General features: G+C 36.7%; 1 long non-coding RNA gene across 3 annotated transcripts in view; it reads left to right on the plus strand.

The window, feature by feature from the left end:
* LOC106874753 (uncharacterized) overlaps positions 1–5,000 on the plus strand; it is a 19,937-nt gene that overhangs the window by 458 nt on the left and 14,479 nt on the right. The window contains exons 2-4 of one of the 3 annotated variants that reach the window (XR_016243281.1): positions 2,198–2,568; positions 2,699–2,882; positions 3,636–3,833. This is a non-coding gene — a long non-coding RNA (uncharacterized LOC106874753). Of the gene's footprint in view, positions 1–2,197; positions 2,569–2,698; positions 2,883–3,635; positions 4,460–5,000 lie in introns of those variants that run through there. The other 2 variants (XR_001410049.3, XR_016243282.1) reach the window with 2 other exon arrangements.

Below are 5,000 nucleotides of genomic sequence, written 5' to 3' on the forward strand. Positions count from 1 at the left end.
TTACACTATAGTCTCGAACTGACCAAAGCCTTTCGGGTGGATTTGGTTGACGAAAACTGAAAGAAGCTCGTTGCATATATATATGTATGTATATGATAAATGTATGCGTGTGTGTCGTGTGTTTGCATCTTGTTTCCTCTCCCCCACTGCCTGACAACTAGTGTTGACGTGTTCCCGTTCTCGTAATGTAGCGGTTGGGCAAAAGAATCTGACAGAATAGATACCCCAGACTTTAAAAGATAAGTATTGGAATCGATTCGCTCGACTAAAATACTTCAGAGCAGTGCTACAGTATGACCGCAGCCTAATAGCTGAATGAAGTAGAAGATTACGACTAACACCATATACTTTGTGTAGGTGCGTTGTTTAAACGACAGTAGTTACGATTTTATCGTTGTCGTATCAGCTTCTACAACAATTTCGTTTCGCCTGGCTCTGATGTATATGGTGTTTAACACTAGACGTCATTAAATAGATTTTTCCTGGATGATACACCGCAGCTCTATGTTTTAAGCAACAAACGTACGTTAAGTATGTGGTATCGTTAATATATTTTATTTAGATAGCTGAAAGAAATGGATATTAACATACATATATTAATAATATATTAGGAAATATAGTTCAAGATACTCATATATCAAAATTATATCATAGAAAATATTTTAACTCAGGTCTGCTCAATAAGGTTGGCATACTATTAAATAACAAGTTGTATTTAGCTGGACTGAGATGCTAATAATTAAGCGTGTGTCATGAACGCATCATAGTGCATGTGTTGAATGATAGCCCAGTAATGTATCGACCAGAAACTCATTCTCTGAAATATAGTATGACGGAGCCTCTTATAAGGCAATGAGTCCTATAACTTATTGGGTCGTAGTGACACTACTTTAATATATTGTCTTTTTGCAAGTGCGTTTGTGTGTCTGCTGCAGTATAGCCTGATGGTACTCGTATCTATCTGATCAATATTGATAGCAACTGCAATATAATAAAACGTTTGTTAGTTTTACAATACAAAGATCGACGTCGACTTTCATCGTTCTTTCATATATAATAATTCAGAAAAGAATTTGATTCAATCGATGGCAGAAAGAAAACAAAAAAAAAAACCCTTTATTTTATGTTTAATAAAAGAAAATATACATTTAGTATATTAAAGGAGATGTCCCGACAATGTTTCCAGTATGACTGGAACTGAGAACCGCACCCATTCCTGTATTTTTGGAATTGTTGCTGTATTACTGTCTCGTCTATCTCTAAATATTAAGCATCTTATGCTGAGATAAAGACGGATCGAGTCGATTGAATCAAATCGAACAGATTACTTACTGAAATTACGAGGTTTACATTTTACATAATTTAGTCAGACAAGGGTTAGTGAAGATCACGATTTCTGCAAGCCCCACCAAAGCAGTGAGACTAGTGTACCCGATGTCCTGTCCAAACGTTTGAAGGATAAAGACATGCGTAGGAAGTGAACTGGGAATTTGATCTGAATTCTTCTTAATAGAATAAACCCGGATAAATATAACTAAGGGTCAAATAGGCATGTTAAACTGAACAATGCATCAAGTCCACTGCCAGATATAATGGCTGAATGGATAAAATGCTGGTACATTAGCTGACTAGTCAGAGATACACAGCAGTGCCCACTCACAGTGTTCACTAGGAATATTTGGTACACACTATCTGAGGAAGTAAAAATAAAGAACTGATAGTGCAGCGCTTCTTTAGTTCTTTGTTGCCCTTATAATAGTCAAATCATGCAGGAATTCGTCTTCGAAATATATTTGAGAGTGCAAAACATGAGCCATCTGAAAACAAGTATAAAATACATATGCACCAACCATTACCGTAGTTTGAACTCAGAAAGCAAATGACGTTACTACGACAAAAACAATTATTCGGGAATGCTACCATTTGAAATACGTCAATGACGTTACTCTTAAATAGATATTAATTTTATATCAATGATTTTCTCAGTAAACATATTTTATGTTCAAATATTCCCACAAGTCAACTACAATATTTTATTATAGAAATAAACTACAAATTTTATGGAAAACAAATGTGCATACATCTAGACATAATTGTATTTTAGTAATAAATATAATAATTATGTTTTAAGCGTTGAGAATAAAGCTTTTCATCTATATATTAGCACATTGTAATTTTATTTCTATGTTGGTTTCAGGCATTGCATTACAGCCATGCTGGAACACCATTTTCAAGAGTCTTCTGTAAGTCGATGATATCGACCGCAGTAATTTTTTAATGGATCTCTAAGATGCATTTGTCATGCAAGTCAAAACATTGCTTTAGAACAGTAAACATAAAAATAGGCCCGTAGAAACAGCCATATTTTTACACACACGCGTGCATCCCCACCACACAAATATATTTATTATATGTTGGACGATTGCGAACTTTCGGATTTACAACTTTGATTCATAAACCATTGGTCAACTTGAAACAATAGTAGAACAGAATTTCTCAAGCTGACAAGCAGTACGATGCAGTCCAGGAGTGCGTAGTTACGAAGCATATCTCTATAACAACACATAAGTACATGCGCTTATCTGTTCTGTTTTTAAATAATTTAATATGTTGGATGTGTTTTCTGTATTTATATAATGAAACTGATAACGTTGCGTTAGAAAGTACGGAAAAAAGTGAAATTTCTTTATTTTTTTAGTCAGAGAGTACAGATATAATATTGGTTGTTTCAAGTATTGGTATAAGGCCAGCAGGATTGCAGGAGGGGTACATCGGCTCCCAAGTGTTCAACTGGTATTTATATTATCGACTCTGAAAGGATGGAAGACAAGGTCGGCCTCAGCGGAATTTGAACGAAGAACGTAAATACAAAGGATGTGCCGGTAAGCATTTTGCCAGCTCGTCATATTATATAGAGATGATATAACAGTGAATGCATGCGGAGAGAATGGATTTTGAAGCTGGCGGGAATAAAGAGTGAAAGGAAGGAAAGGGAGAAGGTAAGGTAAGGAAGCAACAGAGATGAGTAAAATAGAAAAGTGAGCTGTATACATGGTGTTTAGGAAGCTTATTTTGCAACCATGTGATTTTGGGTTCACTCCCGCTGTGCAACACCCTGGGATACTGTCTCCTATTATAGCCCCGGACAGACCAATACCTTATGAATGAATGTGGTAGAGGGAAACTGTGTGGAAAACAGTTGGATAGATAGATAGATAGATAGATATGTAAGTATGTATGTATGTAGGTTTTGAGTGCTGGGACGTAGAAATAATTAGGTTGATGTCCGAGGGAACAGTAAGCACAGTGGAAGGGACAGATCCTTGGTCTTCGCAATAGCATTCCTGTAGGAAAGACTATCCTAGATATAAAACCAGCTGATCTACTGAGCAAGGTATCTCACATTTTGTTTCTTTCTGGCCTTTTTGATATTGCAAGTGCGACTTATTGTGGTGCTGTGCAAATGGCACTCGACTCACGACCTTTGCACGGACATTGCTGACTCTCCTGTCAGCGATGGTCATGCTCGTCTAATGAGTCTAATTAGTAGATAACCATCATCATCTTCATCATCATCATTTATGTATGTATGTAAGTCTTTCTTTGTGATTGATGTGTTTTTCTCCTCACCACAGCCGCTTGAGAAACGGTGTGGGAGTGCTTACGTTCGCGTGACTCAACGGCAAATGTGCCCGATAGAATAAGTACCAGACTTTTAAATAAGCTCTTCGAGTCGAATTGTTCAACTAAAACCCTTCAAATACTTGCCCCAGCATGGCCGCAGTTCAATGAATGAATCAAGTAAAAGATAACAGATGGAAACAACACACTTGGTATGTATGGTTGTTGTTGCTGTCGTTTCATCTCAGGTCAAACTCTGTCCAGTAGAGCTTCAATGAAATGCAGTTGTAAATGGTCCGACTGTTTTTCTCTTTTTTATTTATTATTTTTGGGCTTTATGAATCTAAGATTACAATTACATGTCCTTAATGCGTGTAAGGGAGATTTGGCTGCTGCTTCGAAAAGATTGAGAGACCGCGTTGATTTGATACATACGTGTATTGATAGCCTCTCGTTTATACTGACCAAACATTCATTAGCTCATGCTCTCCACCAAATCCACGTGGCCTGAACTGGTGCACGGTGCACCACACGTCAGGTGTCGACTTAATCGCAGAGAAACGTGACATGAAATGTTGTGTTTAAGAACATACAGCACCACCCTGTCTAGGAATTGAAATCACTATCACGAGATCGTGGCTGTTAGTTCAATACTCTAACCACTAGGTGATGCACCCTTCACAGACATACGTGTAATGTGAAGATTATTTAACATTTTTAGACTGAAAATGATAAGAAAGTGAAACAACGGCAAAAAGAAAATTAAATTCTTGTGAATGACGTCATTTATATAAAGAAAACTGCAGGTTCTGAAATAAAAGACTTCATGATTCGAAAACTGCTTTTCTTCCATTGTAAACGATGTTTTTTTATCAGTTTGAACGGTAACATTTGCAACGAAAAACGGAAAGCTATAAGGATAAAATTCTAAAATTAGATATTCTTAACACGATTATTTTTCATACGCTGAGAAATTTCCTTCTTAGCACTGTATACATGTAAATCAATTTACTGATAGGTAAATATGTTTTTTGGCTTTAAGCAGGTAACACATGAATGAATTCACTTTAGAAATGAATATGCAAAGAGATCGATTAGTAGAGTTGTTACAGAGTCGTGTATTAAGCTTTGTAATATTGATTTCAAATTTTTGCCCAAGGCTAGCGATTTCGGTGATGGGGGTAAGTCAGCTGCAAAGACACTCACAGTTCAACAGGTACTTTTTTTTTCGCACCCGAAATGACAAAAGGCAACGTCGACCTCGGTGGCATTTGGACGTGAAGATGGACGAAATGCTTTTTTCCAAAGGAATGAAATTAAAATAATAAAATACGGTGTGCGAAAGAAGCAGTTTATCGACTGTTCCCTCGCTTCAGATT

Source organism: Octopus bimaculoides, chromosome 10 (assembly GCF_046866305.1).
Source record: "Octopus bimaculoides isolate indiv1 chromosome 10, ASM4686630v1, whole genome shotgun sequence".
Classification (NCBI taxonomy): Eukaryota; Metazoa; Mollusca; class Cephalopoda; order Octopoda; family Octopodidae; genus Octopus; species Octopus bimaculoides.